Source organism: Dasypus novemcinctus, chromosome X (assembly GCF_030445035.2).
Source record: "Dasypus novemcinctus isolate mDasNov1 chromosome X, mDasNov1.1.hap2, whole genome shotgun sequence".
Lineage (NCBI taxonomy): Eukaryota > Metazoa > Chordata > Mammalia > Cingulata > Dasypodidae > Dasypus > Dasypus novemcinctus.
This window is the reverse complement of record NC_080704.1, coordinates 127,145,243-127,165,330: the sequence shown is the minus strand read 5'-3', so window position 1 is coordinate 127,165,330 and position 20,088 is coordinate 127,145,243. Positions and strand designations below refer to the sequence as shown.

Here is a 20,088-nt window from a genome sequence, read left to right as displayed (position 1 = left end):
AGGTGGACTTCAAGAGAACGGAAGGAAAAAATAAAGAAAAATGGAGGATTTGCTCCAGTGTTTTAGAGCTTTAAAAAATCTTATTTTCTGCTCTTCTCTTGGAGCTCTGTATTTGTCAGGGTTCTCTACGGAAACAGAACTGACAGGAGATACCTGTAAATAGTATGAAATTTTATAAATTTGTCTCATGCAACTGTGGGGATGCATGAGGCCAAATTCTGTAGGGCAGGCTACAAATTGGAAACTCCACTGATGGTCCTCAATGAGTTCCCAAGGAGGCGCTGGCTATCTGAAATAGAGATGGGAATTCTCTCTCTGAATGCTGAAATCATTTCCCCTTTTAAGACCTTCAAATGATTGGATGAGATGTCACTCATTGCTAATGGCAACCTCCTCAGTTGATTGTAGATGTAATAATCAGCCATGGATGCAATGAACTCACTGATGCTAAAACTCACTGATGAGTAAAGTCAATGAAATGCCCTTGTATTATATTTAGCCCAGGGCTTGTTTGACTAAACAATTAGTTACATTACTTGGCCAAATTGATGCATTAGCCTAATCCTCACAAGCTCTCTTGGTCCACTCCCAGGTGATGATTTCTAAGTTTCATGATGCCTTAAGTCCAGGCCATAATGGAAAAGAAGGTATCAGGACTTTCCTCCAGTTTGGTGGTACTTTGCATTCTGTTCTTCATCTCCAGTCCTTCTGCTGTCAAGTTTTTGTGTTTTTTTTTCCTTCCGTTTACTTTTAAGGTGTGCTAGGTGGAATGAAAGCAGGATTTAGTCTAGGGATAGCTTTCTCTATCATTCTGGCAAAATCCTTCTGAGTACTTTAACCAAATTCCCTGAATTATAAGGTTTCTAATCCTTTGATTTGAAAAGGAACTATTACTGCCACTTTGTAAGACCTGGAGGTTATTCCTCATGTTTCTGTTGGGTGATTCTTTCCACAGACACATGCGCTTATCAGTGCTCACCTGAATACTTGAAAGAAAATGTCTCCAGATCTCTAGAGGTCTCCCCTTGACCCTCTCCTCTCTTATATTCTGCCCCAACCACCCAAGATTCTCAACTTTGAGAATGCTGGACTTTGCCCCTGTGTTTCCCCTTCCTGTGACTCTGTCCGAAAACACCCTCCAGGCAATAATTTGCAGCAGTTGTAAAGCTCACTGCATTTTTTCCTCATCTCTCACAGATCCTCCTCCTTCATTTTGATGTTCAGTGTCTTTAACCATGTTGTTTTTTATATTCCGTCAGGTTTTTAAGTTGTTTCAGGAGGTACAGTAAATCTAGTCCTTATGAATCCATCTGAAGTAGAGGTCTAATAGTATATAACTAAATGATAAATTATGAAACCCAGAATAAAGGTGTCTAGTTATTTTAAAGGAGAGAAAGTTAGAGATAACTTTATAAATAAGATTGAATTTGAACTATACTTTGAAGAAAGGAGGGAATTCCATGTTATAAACAATGGCAAAAATAAAGGTACAAGAAAAGGAAAAGTTAAGAATTTTTTTAAAGGATTTGTACTACTTTACTTCAAGATATTGTAAAGCTGCAACAATCAGTACAGAGTGGTATTGGTGCAAAGATATGCAAATAGGTCAATGGAACAGAATAGAATCCATATATATATGGTTAATAGATTTTTTTCATTTTTTAAATTTAAAAAAATTTTTGTCTTTATTTTTTAATATTACATTAAAAAAATATGAGGTCCCCACATACCCCCCCACCCCCTTACCCCACTCCTCCCCCCATAACAACATTCTCCTCCATCATCATGAGACATTCATTGCACTTAGTGAATACATCTCTGAGCACCGCTGCACCTCATGGTCAATGGTCCACACCATAGCCCACACTCTCCCACAGTCCACCCAGTGGGCCATGGGAGGACATACAATGTCCGGTAACTGTCCCTGCAGCACCACCCAGGACAACTCCAAGTCCTGAAAACACTCCCACATCTCATCTCTTCCTCCCACTCCCTACCCCCAGCAGCCACCATGGCCACTTTCTCCACACCAATGTCACATTTTCTTCGATTACCAGTCACAATAGTTCATGAATAGAATATCAGTAAGTCCATTCTAATCCATACTTTTTTGTCTACGGCCATACCACCCTGACCGTGCCTGATCTCTTCTGATCTCGGAAGAATGTTTTATTTTTAAACAAAGGAGGCAGTCTAGAGAACAACCTGATAAGATGGGTCAGAGTACATAGTATAAGAATGAAAAATAATGTTGAATAGATCGTGGGGTTGGGGCCAGATTAGAGAAGTCTTTGAAAACCAGGATTTGTTATACAATGCAGTAATAGGGAGCCATTGGAAGTTTTTAGAACTCTGAGCAGTGTTATATGCGAGCAGAGTGTCACATTAATATACATTCTTCTGTCCATTGTATATATCTATTTTTTATTAAGGAAATTATGGGTTAACAGAACAATCATGCATACAATCAAGGATTCCCATATAACACCTTATTAGTTACACCTCGTATTGGTTATGGACATTCCTTATAATTGATGATGGCATATTTTCATAATTGTATTATTAACAAAGTACATGGTTTAACTTAGGGTTCACTGTTTGTGTAAGGTAATTACATTATATATTTAAAATTTTTTTATTGTTACCATATATGCAATCTAACATTTTCCCTTTTGATCACATTCAGATATGTATTTCAATGCTGATAATTATGTTCACAATGTGTGCTACTACCACCACCATCTATTATCAAAATATTTCCATCATTCCAAATAGGAACCTTATACATTGTAAGTCATAACTTCCCATTCCCTATCCAAACCCCATCCTTAGTAACATATATTCTAAATTCTGACTCTTTCTTTTGCTTAGTCCGATTGTTCAAATCAATGATATCCTTTAATATTTGTACTTTTGTGTCTGGTTTATTTCACTCAAGATCTTGTCTTAAAGGTCTACCCATGTTGTCTCATGTATCAAAACTTCATTCCTTTTAATGGCTGAATAAATATTTCATCGTATGTATATATCACATTTTGTTTATCCATTCATCAGTTGGTGGGCAATTGGGTTGCTTCCATCTTTTGGCACCTGTGAATAATGCTTCCATGAACATCAGTGTGCAAATATCAGATTGGGTACCTGCTTTCGATTCTTTTGGATATATACCTAGTAATAGAGTTGCCAGATCATGTGGTGGTTCAATACTTAGCTTTCTGAGTAATCACTAAACTGTCTTCCACAACAGCTGCTCCATTTTAGTTGCCAATGACAATAACTGTATGTTCATATTTGTTTGCATCCTCTCAAACACTTGTTATTTTCCGTTTTTGTGATAGTAGCCATTCTAATAGGTGAGAAATGGTATCTCATTAGGGTTTTGATATGCAATTCCATGATGGCTAATGATATTGAGTATATTTCATGTGCTTTCTGGCAATTTGTATATATTCTTGCCAGAGATGTCTATTCAAGTCTTTTGCCAATTTGTTTATTGGGTTACTTGTCTTTCTGTTGTTAAGCTGAAGGATTTCTTTATATATTCTGAATAGAAAACATTTATTGGATATGTGGTTTCTAAAAATATTTTCTCACATTGTGTAGATTGTCATTTTACTTTCATGATAATTTCCTTGAGGCATGAAAAAATTTCATTCTGATGAGTTCCAAATGATGTATTTTTTTTCTTTTGTTGCTTGTGCTCTGGGTGTAAAGTCTAAGAAATCACTGACTAACACAAGGTCCTGAAGATGCTTCCCTACATTTTCTTCAAGGAGTTTGATAGGTCTAACTCTTATATTTAGGTGTTTGATCCATTTTGAGTTGATTTTTGTATAAGGTTTGGGGTAGGGTGTCCTCCTATTTTTTTTTGCAAATGAGATCCAGCTTTCCTATCACTGTTTGTTGAAGAGGCTATGCTTTCCCAATTGAGGAATCTTTTGTCAAATTGTGAAAAATCTGTAAATGTGAGGCTTGATTTCTGAGCTCTCAATTCATTTCCATTGGTCTATATGTCTGTCCTTGTGGCAGTACCATGCTGTGTTTTTTTTCTTTCATTTTAAAAAAGATTTATTTTATTTATTTATTTCTCTCCCCCCGCTGTTTGTGCTGGCTGTATGCTCTCTGTGTCTGTTCATTGTATGTTATCTGTGTCTGTGCATCTTCTTTTTAGGAGGCACCAGGACCCAAACCTGGGAACTCCAATGTGGGTGGGAGGTGCCTAATCACTTGGACCACCTCTGCTCCCTGCTTGTTGTGTCTCTCATTATGTTTCCTTGTTGCATCATCTTGTTGTGTCAGCTCATTGTGTCAGCTTGCCACACCAGCCTGTTGTGTCAGCTCACTGTCTTGCTCATATTCTTTAGAAGGCACCAGAAAGTGAAGCCAAGACCTCCTATGTGGTAGATGGGCATCCAACTGTTTGGGCCACATCCCCTTACCTTTTTATTCATTTTAAAAACAATTTATTGAAGTATATCATTCATACATAAACATATGTAAACAATAAGTGTATAATAAAAGTTGTGAACTTACAAAACAAACATGCATATCATTATACAGGGCTCCCATATATCACCCAACCACAAATACCTTGCATCATTATGAAACATTTGGAACAAATTATGAAAGCGCATCATTAAAGTATTACGACTAACTATAGCCTGTGTCTTACATTTAGTGTATTTTCCCTCAACCCACCCTATTATTTTTTTTGTTCACAAACCATACAATTTATCTAAAGTGTAAATCAGTGGCATTTGTTATAATCACCGAGTTGTGCATTTGTCACTTCAATCAATATTAGAGCATTTTTATTACTTCAAAAAAACAACAGAAAACAAACCACTATCATACCCGTTAGTGCTACTAATTACAAATCCTATGAAGTGTTTTCATCATTTCTATTCATTTCCAAACATGTACAAACAAATTTTTACCAGTTCTGCACAGATTAAACCTCAGCTTTCCATTCTCTAACCACATTCTTTTCTCTGATGGCTTATATTCTAGCTTATATTCCTTGAATTTGCTTATTATATTTAGCTCATAATAGTGAAATCATACAATATTTGTACTTTTGTGCCTGGCTTGCTTCACTCAACATAATGTCCTCCAGATTCATCCATGTTGTCTTATGTTTCACGACTTCATTTTTTCTCACTGCTGCATTATATTCCGTCATGTGTATACTCCACAATTTCATTATCTGTCATCAGTTGATGGATACCTGGGTTGTTTCCAACTTTTGACTATTGTGAATAATGCTGCTATGAACATTGGTGTGCAGCTGTCTGTTCGTGTCACTCTTCTCAGTTCTTCTGTGTATATATCTAGTAGTGGTATTGCTGGATCATATGGTAGATCTATATTTAACATCCTTAGGAATCACCGAACATACTTCCATAATGGCTGTACCATTCTACATTCCTACCAACAGTAAATAAGCATTCCTATCCCTCCACATCCTCTTCAACACTTATAGTTTTCTGTTTTCTTAATAGTGGCCATTCTAATAGATATGACATGATATATTACTGTAGCTTTGAATTGCATTTCTATTAATAACCAGTGATGCTGAGCTTTTTTTCATGAGTTTTTTTATCCATTTGTATTTCTTCATTAGATAAATGTCTATTCAGGTCTGCAGCAGTTTGGCATTATTTGTAAATTCCAAAAATAGATATTGGATTATGTTTGTAATGTGGTCTGTCTCTCTGGGAATATTAGAGTATATTGGATTCAGAGCTTTTACTTTTACTTGATTAAATAATGATTAAGGCCTTGATTGGGCAACATCAGTAAGATGTTGGGTCCCCGCCCCTTGGTGGGCAGGGACTCACAGAGAAACTGCATGGCAGAGAAGGGAGTTTTGAGTTTTGAGCTGGAGTGCCAGGAAGTAAGCACACAGAGGAGCTTGGTTGTGAGGAAAGAGAAAGGCCCCAGCAAGAGAAAAAATCCATTCACCTGATAGTCTACAGCTGGCCTTGTGAAGCTGACAGAGGCACTGAGCTCAGAGAGAAGCAAGCTCCAGGAAGAGAGGAACCCAGGAAGCCAGACCCCTCACAGGCATCAGCAACCATCTTGCTCCACATGCCAATAGACTTTGGTGAGGGAAGTAACTTACATTTCATGGCATGGTAACTAAGATTCTACCCTAAATAAATACCCTTTATAAAAACCAACAGATTTCTGGTATTTTGCATCAGCACCCCTTTGACTGACTAATACAAGCTCTTTTGCCCACTGTTTAGTCAGATCATTGTCTTTTTTATTGTTGAGTTGCAGGTTATCTTTATATATCATCGATATTAGATTCTTGTCAGCTCTCTGATTTACAAATATTTTCTCCCATTGTGTAGACTTCCTTTTTACCCTCTTCACAATATCCTTTGAGGTGCAGAAGTGTTTAATTTTGAGAAGGTCCATGCTGTTTTAGTTACCGTGGCTTTGTAATAAGTTTTAAATTTGGGATTTGTGAGCCCTTGAACTTCATTCTTATTTTTTCAGGATGACTTTACTGTTCAGGGCCTCTTGCCCTTTATAAATTTGATAATGGACTTTTCCATTTCTGTGAAGAAGGCCATTGGAATTTTGATTGGGATTGCCTTGAATCTAGAAAATGCTTTGGGAAGTATTGATATATTAAAGATATTTAGTCTTAGGATCCATAAACATGGAATGACCTTCCACTTATGTGGGTCTTTTTAAATTTATCAGTGTTTTGTAGTTTTCTGTATACAGGTCCTTTACATAGTTGGTTAGATTTATTCATATATATCTGATTCTTGTGGTTGCTATTGTGAACAGAATTTTGTCTTGATTTCTTCTTCTGATTGTTCATTGCTTGTATTTAGAATCACTAAATTTGTAGGGTGTTGATCTACCCTGCCACTTTTCTAAATTCATTTATTAGCTCTAGGAATTTTGTTTTGGAATTTACAGGATTTTCTGAATATAGGATCATGCCATGTGCAAATAGGGAATGTTTAATTCTTCCTCTAGAATTTTTATGCCTTTTATTCTTTTTCCTTTCCTTATTTTTCTGGCAAGAACTTTTAGTACAATGTTGAAAAGAGTGGTGGCAGTAGGCATCATTGTCTTGCTCCTGATCTTAGAGGGAAAGCTTTCAGTCTTTCTGCATTAAGTAGGATGTTAGCTGTGGGCTTTTCATATGTGCCTTTTATTATATTGAAAACATTTCTTTCTATTCCTAGGGTTTTAAGTGCTTCTATTAAGAAGGTGCTGAATTTTGTCAAATGCTTTGTCTGCATCAATTGAAATGATCATATGATTTTTTTTCTTTATTGTGTTAGTGTGTTGTATTACATTAATTGATTTTCTTTTAAAATTTTTGTTGTTTATTAGAGAAGCTGTAGGTTTTCAGAAATATCATACAGAAAATAGTGCTCCCAAATACATCCCTCTCATGTTTTTCCCTATTTACTTTTCATTAGTATAATACCATTGTTAAAATTGCTGAACGAATATTATTATAATTATACTATGAACTATAGTCTGTGCTTCACTTTAGGTTTCACTGTTTGGGTACTTGTGTGCAGTCTAATGTTTTTGTTTTTTTAAATAAATTTTTATTGAGATATGTCATTCATCCATAAACATATATAAACTATAAATGTATAGTAAAAGTTGTGAACTTACAAAACAAACATGCATATCATCATACAGGGTTCCCATATATTACCCCACCACCAACTGTTGTGAAACATTTGTTATAAGCTATGAAAGAGTCTCATCAAAATATTACTACTAACCATAGTTCTTATCTTACATTTGGTTTCTTTTTCCCCAAGCCACCTGGTTACTAACACCCTATATTAGTATTACTTAATTGTTGTAGTTCATGAGAATGTATTCTCATATTTGTTCTGTTAACCACAGTCCATCTTCCACCCCTGGATTCCCTGTATTATACAATCACATGCTTTGTACAATCCATTCAACGTGTACACTCAGTGGCTTTCATTTTTATCAGATTTGTTCTGTCATCACCTCAATTTTTTTTTTATTTTATTTTTTATTTTATTTTTTTGATGTTTTTAATTTTTTTTATTGACTTTGTAATAATATTACATTAAAAATATATATGTGAGGTCCCATTCAACCCCACCCCCCCACCCCCCCTCTTCCCCCCCCCAACAACACTCGTTCCCATCATCATGACACATCCATTGGATTTGGTAAGTACATCTTTGGGCACCTCTGCACCTCATAGACAATGGTCCACATCATGGCCCATACTCTCCTCCATTCCATCCAGTGGGCCCTGTGAGGATTTACAATGTCCAGTGATTACCTCTGAGGCACCATCCAGGGCAGCTCCATGTCCCAAAGACGCCTCCACCTCTCATCTCTTCCTGCCTTTCCCCATACCCATCGTCCACCATGTCCACTTTTCCCAATCCAATGCCACCTCTTCTATGTGGACATTGGATTGGTTGTGTCCATTACACCTCTATGTCAAGAGGAGGCTCAGATTCCACATGGATGCTGGATGCAATCCTCCCATTTTCAGTTGTAATCACTCTAGGCTCCATGGTGTGGTGGTTGTCCTTCTTCAACTCCATCTTAGCTGAGTGTGGTAAGTCCAATAAATCAGATTGTAGGTGCTGGAGTCTGTTGAGGCTCAGGACCTGGCTATCACATTGTCAGTCCAGAGATTCAAATCCCCTAAATATATCTTAAACCCCAACATTAACTGCACCTCCAGCACATTAGCATGAAAGTCTTATGAAGGGAGATCCCATCTGAGTCCAGATTCATCACATATAAACACCATTTCCAAAGAGGGGCCATCTGCCCTGGTAGTTAACCCCATCGGCCGTGACCATAACTCTCATGGGTCTCTTTAGCCTTCAAAGGAACCAATATCTGGGGGTTGTATCTGCTTTATCTGTCTCTCTGATTCTGCTCAGTTGTGCATGAGGGCAATCCTTCTGCCAGCCTCCAGACTCTTTTTTAGAAACTCGTAGCCATATAAACTCATTTCTCCTTTCCATTTCCCCCTTACTTTAGGTCAAACAGCATTTTAAAGTCATGTTATTTTATGTAGACATGGATATTCTGCTGATCCGCATTGAACCTTCCGTATAAGGTCCTTTTCCAGTTGCATCATCAGTTGGTAGTTGATAGTGGTCCCTCGTTGCCAGGGAGGCTCATCCCCGGGTGTCATGTCCCACGCTGGGGGGAAGGCATTGCATTTACATGCTGAGTTTGGCTTCGAGACTGGCCACATTTGAGTAACATGAAGGCTGACAGGAGGAAATTCCCAGGCACAATGTTGCTCTAGGCCTTGTTCTTATTTTAGGTTTATCAGCTCACAAGCATAGTCATTAGCATCAGGGGCTCACTGTTGAACCCTCACTCCCTCCCGGTCCCCGCCGCTGTACCTGGGAGACTGTCGCTGCTCCCCTAGGGACCACGACAGAGCACCACTGGCCAGGAACCCAGTACCCCCCCTGCTGTGGTTTTTAATTGTTGCCACTACGAGTATATCCAAACATTACCATGCACCCTGGACATATGTTCTGTACAGCTCCCTGTCTGCCATATATCACCTGTCATTGGTATCCCATACCAGTATCCCTCCATTGCCATTGTTGAAACACTCTGTGATCCAGAACTCCCCGAAATTTGATGCCCAATATAATGTCATGGTCCCTTACTAGGGAATGGCATATAGCGATGGGTTTAAAGGATAGATAAAGAACTTGGATAAAGTTAGATAAAGAACTTAGATAAAGAATGTTGACTTGAAAAAATTCCACATCCTATCTTTTTTTTTTTCCCCCCCTAATTATTCAGCATTTCTTCACAGGAGTCCTAGACCACAGCAATGCATATATATAATATACAGCACTCCCACACATCCACCAGAAAACCTTTTCCCTTCCACAGTGATACTCTTACGCCCTATTCATATCATATTTAATTAAGGTGATGTACAGAGTGTGAGATATTAGCTTTCTAACAAGGTAACATCTGTGTTTACATTATGGTGCATACTTTAGGATACACAGTTCTTTACATTTTTAGTTATCCTATGTTTTACATTATGGTTTACATTATCAGTCTGTCATCTCCTATATGTTATGGTGTAATATTACATGTTTTATATCCATCCTCGTGTACTCTCAAGAAACTCCTCTCTTACCCCCCATTTACTTTGGTTCCACACATTTAACGTCCATTTTCCCTTCCACCTTGGTGCCCACAGTGACAGCCAACCTCCATTTCCTGAGGAGCCACTTCCAGAGATAGATGGAATAGTGTTCAGGGCCTAACTTGCTCAACTGCCCCAATGCCCTGGGAGCCACCCTTTCTCTCGAGGGATACAGTTCCCTCTATTTGATGGCATTAGTCCTCCCCAGGATGTGGGTCCACCCCCACTCTCACTACTTGGGATTCTACCCCATGGTGTCACCCACTCTGGCAGAATGAGCATTTAGACATTCCCCAGGAGCCCGTCCTGCATCAGACCCTCCCCTCCGAGCATTCTAAACAGGTAACCCTCTTTATTATATTTTGATATGATTTTCTCGTCATTTTACTCTCCACCAACTCCTGACCCTCTCCTGTGTTCGTATGCTACCCCTCCCTCCCCCCACTTTTGGGCAACGTTACCCATCCGTCCCTCCCCAGCCACCCTCAAACCCGTAAAGCCCCAACCAAAGGCAACCCCTTGCCCCCCTTTTATCTCTTCTTTGTGTTCATACTTACCACCATCTCGTCTTAAATTCCACCCCTGCAGACATCGGCTCATATCCTTCCTCCACCCTCCGATTTCCTGTAAGCCTATCATTCAGTCTCTTGCTATCTAGGGCAGCTTGTTTATTTCATATCACTGAGGTCATGTAGTATTTGTCCTTCAATGTCTGGGTTGCTTCACTCAACATAAGGTTCTCAAGATTCATCCATGTTATCACATGTGTTTGTAGTGTGTTTGTTCTTACAGCCGAGTAGTATTCCATTGTGTGTATATACCACATTTTATTGATCCACTCATCTGTTGATGGGCATTTGGGTTGATTCCAACTTTTGGCAATAGTGAACAATGCTGCTATGAACATTGGTGTACACATATCGGTTTGTGTCCTTGTTTTCAGTTCTGCTGGGTATATACCCAGCAGTGGTATTGCTGGGTCATATGGCAAATCTATGGCTAGTTTTTTGAGAAACCGCCATACTGTCCTCCAGAATGGTTGGATCCTTCTGCATTCCCACCAGCAGTGGATGAGTGTTCCCCTTCCTTCACATCCTCTCCAGCACTTGTATTCTTCTGTTTTTTTCATAGCTGCCAATCTTATGGGTGTAAGATGGTATCTCATTGTAGTTTTGATTTGCATTTCCCTGATAGCTAGAGATTTGGAACATTTTTTCATGTGCTTTCTTGCCATTTGTATTTCTTCCTCGGAGAAGTGTCTGTTTAAGTCTTTTTCCCATTTTTTAAATGGGTTGTTTATCTTTTTATTTTCAAGATATAGGAGTTTTTTATATATGCAAGTTATAAGTTTCTTATCAGATATATGATTGCCAAATATTTTCTCCCACTGTGTGGGCTCCCTTTTTACTTTCTTGACAAACTCCTTTGAGGTGCAGAAGGCTTTAATTTTGAGGAAGTCCCATTTATCTATTAGTTCTTTTGCTGCTCGTGCTTTTGGTGAGATATTCATAAATCCATTTCCTATTACAAGGTCCTGTAGATGTTTCCCTACACTGCTTTCTAAGGTTTTTATGGTCTTGGCTCTTATATTTAGGTCTTTGATCCATCTTGAGTTGATCTTTGTATAAGGTGTGAGATGGTAATCCTCTTTTATTCTTCTACATATGGCTATCCAATTCTCCAGACACCATTTGTTGAATAATCACCTCAATTTTAGAACGTTTTCATTGCTCCACAAGGAAAAATGCCATACCCCCTTGTACTCCCCTATTGTTGTACCTTATAATTGATATAATATCTTCTTTGCCATTGCTGCAAAACATTACAATGTACTGTTTTTTTTATTGATTTTGTAAAAATATTACATTAAAAAAATATGAGGTCCCATTCAACCCCACCACCCCCACCGCACCCCTCCCCCCCCCCCCCCCCCCCTGCAGCAACACTCACTCCCATCATCATGACACATCCATTGCATTTGGTAAGTACATCTCTGGGTATCTCTGCACCTCATGGTCACTGGTCCACATCATGGCCCACACTCTCCCCCATTCCATCCAGTGAGCCCTGGGAGGATTTACAATGTCCGGTGATTGCCCCTGAAGCACCATCCAGGGCAACTCCAAGTCCCAAAGGTGCCTCCACATCTCATCTCTTCCTGCCATTCCCCATACCCATCAGCCACCATGTCTACTTTTCCCACTCCATTGCCACCTTTTCTCTGAGGTCCTTGGATTGGTTGCAGCGCCTTCTTAGCGCAGTAGGCAGTGCGTCAGTCTCATAATCTCAAGGACAATGTACTGTTAAGTATTGTCATAAATTAACTTAGTTGTAATTTTCCTATGTATCACCATATTCTTAACACTTTGTCAAAGAATAACATTCTTGTATTTATACTATTAACCACAATCTTCATCCATTACCAAAATCACTGTTATAGTTTCCTTAGATTATTCTCTAGTTTCCTTTCTATTGATATTTACATCCGCAGACTACCCCTTTCAGCTACAATCACATTTATAAATGAGCAGTGTTAGTTATATTCACTATAATGTATTACCATCCACTCTATTCATTTTCACACTTTTACAATAAACCTTTTTGAAAATTCTAAATACAGTAGGCATCCATTCCCATTCTTAGCCCAAACTCTATCTCCAACTAATCTAGACTCTAGAGTTTACCTCCATGTATTTACTCATCAATTTTGTTCAGATTAGTGAGGCCATGCAATATTTGTCCTTTTGCATCTGGATTTTTTTACTTAACATAATATCCTCAAGGTTCATCCATGTTGTCATATGCATCCCAATTTCATTTCTTCTTACAGTTGAATAGTATTCCATTCTACATATATACCACATTTTTAATAGCAATTGTATTGTCTTTTTTAAAAAGATACATAGCTCATACAAAATGTTACATTACAAAATATAAGAGGTTCCCATACACCCCACTCCCCACCCCTCCCACCCCTCCCACACCAACACTGCATCCCACACCTGTGGCACATTTACCATATCTGGTGAGCATATTTTGGAGCACTGCTATACCGCATGGATTATACTTTACTTTGTACTTTACATTCTACCCCAGTCCATTCAGTAGGTTATGACAGGATATATAATGTCCTGCATCTGTCCCTGCAATATCATTCAGGGCAACTCCAAGTCCCAAAAATGCCTTCATATCATACCTCTTCTTCTCACTCCCTGTCCTCAGCAACTCCCGTGGCCACTGTATCCACAACAATGATACAATTTCTTCCATTGCTAGAGTCAAAATAGTTCTATAGTAGAATACCAGTATGTCCACTCTAGTCCATATTTTATTCCTCCATCCCAAGGACATTGGGATGGTGACGTGCACTCCACCTCTAAATCGAGAGGTGCCTTAGATCCCAGATGACTGATGGATGTGATTCTCCTGCTTGCAGTTGTAGACTCTCTCGGTTCTCTGGTGTGACGGTTGACCATCCTCACCTCCCTGTTATCTGACCTAGATAATTCCAACGAACCAGAGTGTAGGTGTTAAAACTCTGCTGAGGCTCAGGGCCCAGCTGGCACATGGACAGTTCAGAGATTCAAGTCTCCTGAGTATACACCAGCACCAACCACCAGTTTAATAAAAGGGACAGAAGAGGTATGTGTAGAGAGGTGACATCTGAGTCCAACTCCATTATACTCAGGAGCACAAATTCCAAAGTAGCGCCCACTGGCAAGGCATTGAACTCCAGAGTCATCTGCCATGACCATAGAACCTGCATGTCTCTGTAGCCCTCAGGAGCATCAGTACTAGGGTTGTATCTACTTTGGCTGTCTCTGGTATCCTGCTGAGATGTGCATAAGCACGACCCATCTGATGACCTCCTAACTCATTTTGAAGTCTCTTAGCCATATAAACTCATTTGTCTTTACTATATCTCCCTTTTATTCAAAGTCTTTTTCTAGTTGCATCACCAGCTGGTGATGGGTAGTAATCCATCAGCACCAGGGAGGCTTATCCCCGGGAGTCATGCCGTATGCTGAAGGGAAGTATATACCGCATTTTTTATCCATTCATTGGTTGTTGGACAGTTGGGCTGGTTCCATATTCTAGTACATTAATTGAGTTTTATATGTCAAAATAAACTGCATGGTGTGTGATTCTTTTAATGAGCTGTTTGATTTGGGTTGCTAATATTTTGTGGAGAATATTTGCATCTATATGCATAAGATATATTGCTCTATAATTTTATTTTTTTCTGGTATCTTTTTCTATCTTGAGGGAAATGTTAGCCTCATAGAATGAATTAGGTAGTGTTCCCTCCTCTTCAATTTATTGGAAAAGTTTCAGTAGAATTGATGTTAAGTCTTCTTGGCATATTTGGTAGAATTTCCCTTAAAGCCATTGGTTCTGCATTTTTCTTTATTGGGAGGTTTTTCATTACTGATTAAATCTCCTTAGTAGTTATTAGTTTGTTGATATCATCTAATTCTTCTTTTTTAAAAATTGTTTATTAAATTGTCTTTTTTATAAAGTACATAGATCATAAAAATGTTACATTAAAAAATATAAGAGGTTCCCACATACCCCACACCCCCACTCCTCCCACATCAACAACCTCTTTCATCATTGTGGCACATTCATTACATTTGGTGAATTCATTTTGGAGCACTGCTGCACTGCATGAATTATAGTTTACATTGTAGTCTTCTTTTTTTTAAATTAAAATTATTTATTTATTTTTAAAAATTACATTAAAAAAATATGAGGTCCCAATCAACCCCACTGCCCCCCCCACTCCCCCCACAGCAACACTCTCTCCCATCATCGTGACACATCCATTGCACCCGGTAAGTACATCTCTGAACATCACTGCACCCCGTAGTCAATGGTCCACATCATAGCCCACACTCTCCCATGTTCCATCCAGTGGGCCCTGGGGGGATCTACAGTGTCCTGTAATTGTCCGTGAAGCACCACCCAGGACAACTCCATGTCCCGAAAATGCCTCCACATCTCATCTCTTCCTCCCATTCCCCAAACCCAGCAGCCACCATGGCTACCCTTCCCACACCCATTCCACATTTTCTCTGTGGACATTGGATTGGTTGTGTCCATTGCACATCTATGTCAAGTGGGGGCTTAGATTCCACATGGATACTGGATGCACTCCTCCTGCTTTCAGTTGTAGACACGCTAGGTTCCATGGTGTGGTGGTTGACCTTCTTCAACTGCATGTTAGCTGAGTGGGGTAAGTCCAATAAATCAAAGTGTAGGAGCTGAAGTCTGTTGAGGCTCTGGGCCTGGGTGTCTTATTATCAGTCCAGAGATTCAAATCCCCTAAATATATCTTAAACCCCAGCACCAACTACAATTCCAATAAAGTAGCATGCAAGTCTTGTGAGAAGAGATCCCCTCTGAGTCCAATTCCATCATGCAAAAACACCAGCTCCAAAGAAAGGCCATCTGCCATGGCAGTGAACCCCATCTGTCATGACCATAGAACCCGTGGGTCTCTTTATCCCTCAAAAGAACCAATACCTGGGGTTGTATCCACTTTATCTGTCTCTTAGACTCTGCTCAGTTGTGCATAAGGGCATTCCTTCTGACAACCTCCAGACTCTTTTTTAGAGACTCATAGCCTTATAATCTCATTTCTCCTTTCTGAACATTGTAGTCTTCTTAAGTCTGTGTTTTAGTTTGCTCAGAGGTGCTGGGAGCAATATACCAGAAATGGGTTGGCTTTTACAATGGGAATTTATTAGTTTAAAAGCTTATATTAATAGTCCTGAAGCTATGAAAGTGTTCCAAGAAAGCAGGAGAAGCTTTCTTCTTGAGCTGCAGCTATTGGTAGACAGACAACATAGTTGTGTCATCTAAAGATTCTTTTTCTCTGAGCTGCAGCTGAGGGCAATCAGGCAGTGTCCAGTCTTTTCTTCCCTCTCCACTAGCCTGATTGCTTTCAGCTTCTGGCTGCTCCATCTGCGGCTTTCTCTATCCCGGGTTTGTTGATTTCAACTTCTGGAGGCTTCTCTCTTTCTCTATGGTTTTTTTGTTGTGTCTGTGACTTTTTTATTCCTCCATTTATAAAGGACTCCAGGGAGAAGATTAAGACCCATCCTGGGTCACCAATGTAATCAAAGACCCTTAAAAATGTAAATTAAACCACAAGTTCTCACCTGCAATAGGTTTACACACAGATGAGTGGATTAGTGCTAAGGACATGATCTTCTGGGGTCCCACCAGTTTCAAGCTGTCACAATCGATGTAGGTACATTGTGTGTTTCTAAAATTTTTCCATTTTGTCTAGGTTATCTGATTTTTTGGTAGTCATCCATAGTATCCTCTTAGGGTCTGTTTTATTTCAGCATTGTTGATAGTAATATCTCCCTGTTCATTTCTGATTTTCATTATTTGTATCTTTCTTATTTTTACTTAGTCTGTCTAGCTAAAGTCTTGTTAAGTTTACTGACCTATCAAAGAAATTACTTTTTAAAAGTTCTTTCTATTGTTTTTTGTCTTCTATTTTATTGTCTACTCTAATATTTGTTATTGCTTTACTTTTGTTTATTCTGTGTTTAGTTTGGATTTTTCTTTTAGTTATTCCAGTTTTTTTTTTAAATAGAGAAGTTGTTGGTTTATAGAACAAACATTCAGAAAATACAGTATTCCCATACACCACCCCAACAACAATTTGCATTGGTGTTTAACCTTTGCTACACATGTTGGCAGCACACTTTTAATAGTTGTACTATTTGTTAAAAATCCATGGTTTAGGAAGTGGATGTGACTCAACAGATACAGCGTCTGCTTACAATATAGGAGGTCCAAGTGTTTGATACCCAGGGCCTCCTGGCTCGTGTGGTGAGCTGGCCCATGCACAGTGCTGCTGCATGCAAGGAGTGCCAGCCATGCAGGAATGCTCCCCTGTAAGGGTGCCACCCTAGCAAGGAGTGGTTCCTGCACAAGGAGAGCTACCCCATGCAAAACTACAGCCCACCCAGAAGTGGTGCCACACACACGGAGAACTGACACAGCAGGATGATGCAACAAAAAAAGACACAGATCTCCAGTGCCACCTGATGAGAATACAAGTGGACAGAGAAGAACACACAGTGAATGAACACAGAGAGCAGACAATGGGGGGGGGGGGGGCGGGGGAGAGAAATAAATAAATAAATCTTTAAAAAATCTTTTAATCATATTAATTATAAAAATATATGTGTGTGTGTGTATTTCAGTGCTGTTAATTGTGTTTACAATGCAATTTCTCTTTTTCTTGAAAGAACATCCAGTACAATGATGAATAGCAGTGGTGACAGTGGGCATCCTTGTCTCATTCCTGATCTTAAAGGAAAATCTTTCAGTCTTTTAACATTAAATAAAATGTTGACTCTTGGCTCTTCATATATGCTCTTTACCATGTTGTGAAAGTCACCTTGTATTCCTAGTGTACTGTTTTTATCAAGAAGCTGTCCTGGATTTTGTCAGATGCCTTCTCTTCATCAATTGAGATGATCATGTGCTTTTTCACATTCATTATGTTTACATGGTATATTTTATGCATTGATTTTCTTATGGTGAATTGATCTTGCATGCTAGGGATAAGTGCAACTTGATCATGGTGTATAATTCTTCTAGTATGCAGTTAGATTTGGTTTGCTCATATTTTGTTGTGGATTTTTGCATCTATATTCATGAGAGGTATTTGTGGTTTTCTTTTATGGTATTGTTATCTGTATTTGGAATGAGGGTGATATTGGCCTCATAGAATGGGGTTAGGTAATGTTTCCTCCTTTCATTTATTTTTGCAAGGGTTTGAGCACAGTTGGAGTTAAGTCTTTTTGGGATGTTTGAATAGAATTATCCTGTGAAGCCATCTGGTACTGGACTTTTCTCTGTTTGGAGGTTTTTGATTACTCTTTACTTATAATTGGTTTGCCGATCTCATATTTCTTGAGTGAATGTATTTAGTTTCTGTGTTTCTAAGAATTTGTTCACTCATCAGGGTTAACTAATTTATTTGCATACATTTGTTCATAGTATCCACTTGTAGTCCTTTTTATTTAAAAAGGACAGTGATGTCCCACTTTTCATTTATGATGTTCGTTATTTGTGTCTTCTCTCTTTTTTCTTTCTCAGTCTAGCTAATGGTTTGTCGATTTTGTTGATCTTTTCAATGAAGCAACTTTTGGATTTGATTCTCTCTATTGTTTTTCTGTTTTCTGTGTCATTTACTTCTGCTCCAATCTTTGTTATTTCCTTCCTTCTGCTTGCTTTGGGTTTAATTTTCTCTTCTTTTTCTAGTTCTTCCAGTTTTGAGGTTAGGTCTCTGCTTTGGGGTCTTTCATATTCTTTTGTGTAAACATTTAGAGCTTTAAATTTCCCTCTCAGCACAGCCGTCACTGTTTCCCATAAGTTTTGATAGGTTATATTTTCATTTTATTTCACTTAAAGATGTTTCATTATTTCTCTTCTGATTCCTTCTTTAACCCATTTGTTGTTTAAGAGTATGCTGCTTAATTTTGACATATTTATGAATTTTCCATTTCTCCCTGTTTTTGATTTCTAGCTTCATTCCATTGTTTTTGGGGACTATAGGTTGTATGATTTTGATATTTTTAATTTATTGAGATTTTTTGTGACCCAAAATATGGTGTGTCCTGGAGAATGATCCATATGAACTAAAAAATGTGTATTCTGATTTCATTGGGTGTATATTCTATATATGTCTCTTTAGTCTAGTTGGTTTAGTGTATTATTCAAGTCTTGTATTTGCTTTTTGATTTTCTGACTAGATACTCTACCCATTATTGAGAATGATGTGCTAAAGTTTCCTACTATTAATGTGGAACTGCCAGTTTCTCCCTTCAAATCTGTCAGTAATTTGCTTCATATTCTGGGTTTCTGCTGATAGGTGCATGTATATTTATAATTGGTACATCTTCATGTTGAATTGTACCCTTTATTATTATGTAATGGTCATCTTTGTCCCTTGTAACTTTTAAAAAAATTCTAAACTTTTTATTTTGAAATACTTTCAAACAAACAGGACAGTTACAAAAATAAAGCACACTGCATACCTAAAACTGTGACATACCCCTTTCCCCACAGATACCCAGATGCATCAATTTTAACATTTTGCCACATTTCCCATATCATTCCATTTCTCTGTCCATCAACCTATCAATGCATCTGTTTGTCCATCCATCTGTCTATTTATCAATACATTTTCTGAAATCTTGAGTGTAGGTTGAATACTTCATATTCCTTGTACACTGCCATGTACATTTCCTAGAAACACGGATATTCACTTATGCATACATCTTAAGTGCAGTTATCTAGTTCAATAAATTTAACATTCATATAAAGCTTGTAGTCAATATTCTGTTTTTCATGTGTTCCAGTTATGTCCCTTAGTGCCTTCTCTCCTCCCTTCTTAGATCCCATACAGGATCATGTATTGTATTTAATTGACATTATCTCTTTAGTTGCTTTGTTTTTTTAATTTTGGGAACATATATACAACATAAACTCTCCCATCTCAACCACTCACAAGCATATCATTCAGGGGGATCTATCAACTTTATTATGCTACAGTAGCCTCACTACTTTTACTAAACTTTCCCATTTTACTACAGAGAAACCCTACACCCATTTTGTATTAGAATCCCATTCCCCTTGCCCCATGCCCCTGGTAACCTGTATTCTATCTATCTCTGTGAACTTGCATATTATCTGATATTTTTCTTGTAGTTGGGCCTTAAATTTAACATTCTAAATCTATGAATATTTCCTTTGCTTTGATACTAACTTAACTTCAATAGTATATATAAACTGATGGGGGGGTGGGGCAAGATGGTGGCTGAATGAGCACACCTGAGATTCTCTCCTGCAAAGAAAGCAGCTGGGCAGCATTGGAA

At 38.4% G+C, this 20,088-nt stretch overlaps 1 protein-coding gene across 6 annotated transcripts in view; it reads left to right on the top strand.

The window, feature by feature from the left end:
* Positions 1-20,088, top strand: part of KLHL13 (kelch like family member 13) — a 393,060-nt gene that overhangs the window by 315,854 nt on the left and 57,118 nt on the right. The window lies entirely within an intron of this gene.